This window comes from Haplochromis burtoni, unplaced genomic scaffold, assembly GCF_018398535.1.
Source record: "Haplochromis burtoni strain Fernald_Lab_line unplaced genomic scaffold, NCSU_Asbu1 Contig_742, whole genome shotgun sequence".
NCBI lineage: Eukaryota > Metazoa > Chordata > Actinopteri > Cichliformes > Cichlidae > Haplochromis > Haplochromis burtoni.
The window spans coordinates 86,311-87,774 of NW_024583103.1; positions in this window are offsets into that span (position 1 = coordinate 86,311).

Sequence of the window (1,464 nt, forward strand, 5' to 3'; positions counted from 1 at the left end):
CGGAGGTTTGCCCTGGTGCAGGTGTGTCGCAGCCGTCATGTCAGTGGAAGGATCCGGCAGTTTCTCTGTGAATTTCACATTCCCGTGGAAGTGTGTCCTACTCAGTGCTTGTGCAGAAGTTTAGGGGGTTTTTTTCACTGTAAAAAGAAGTTTTCTTCGAACAGCAGACACTAATGTTTTACTAATGTCCACCTACTGTTACTCATTTATATTAAGATTTAAAAATCTAGTTGCTATTAGTATGGCGAGTAACCTTCAGTAATAAATCACACAGCAATAGTACATTCATGTAGTTGTAAAAAGCATGACAATATATCAAGTAATCCAAAGTATTCCGAATACATTACTCTCATTGAGTAACGTAATGGAATACGTTACAAAATACATTTTGGGGCATGTATTCTGCAATCTGTAGTGGAATACATTTTAAAAGTAACCTTCCCAACACCAGAAACAGAGAAAAAAAGTCTGCCCCCTTTTAATATTTCACCCCGCATACCAACTTTTTACAGGAGTGAATTTCACATTGATTCCCCTTTAAAGCACCTCTGACCTGCAGATGGCATCTGATGATCTTCTTATTCTTTTTATTTTCCTATCTTTCTTTATTCTTGCCCAGTAGTTTGATATATTAGCATCTTAAACATCTTAAGCTTAAACGACCTGAGATGTAAAAATACCTCTTTGGCTCAAGGCCACTGTCCTCAGGTATTCGTTCATATGAACAAGGTCACATGATTAAATTTGAGGTCATTACCCTCAAATCTAATCCAACATAAGAACCATACAGGCCACCTTCCTGGGAGTTCGTAAAGTACTCCCAGTCATGCTGGGAGATGTAGTGATGGCCTTTCTGTAAAGGCCAGATGTTTCATAGAAATATTCATGTTGCCACACACTGGTTCTCCTTCTTCGTTGCATCAGAAAGGGCGTCCGGCATAAATCATACATTCACAATAAGGCATGTTACCGTTAAATAATAAATATCGTCACCTTTCCTCACAATACTCCAGCTGTGGCAGTAATCCCAGCCTCAGAGTAGCGAATTATGAGTTCACCCTTATAAACATTCATGCCGAATGATGTTACAGGCAGCATAACGTTCAGGTGAACGGGTGAAACCTGGTCTCATCTGTGAAAAGCATAGAGTGGTGAACCTGCCAATTTTTGTATTCGATGGAAAATGGCAATCTTGGATTAAACACAGGGTCCATTAGAGAGCATCAGGTCCTTGGACCAGCAACTTTCTACTTTTGATTTCAGACAAAACTGAGGATATTGTACTTGGGCACAAATACAGTGCTCAAAGCTATTTATAGAGCAGTGTATCTTCTTTCATCTGCACAAATTCACTAAAATCAGAAATATCCTGTCTCAGAGTAATGCTCAAAAACTAGCTTATGCATTTGTTACTTCTAGCCTGGAATATTGAAATGTCTTATAAGGTTGTGGAAAAAGCTCTCT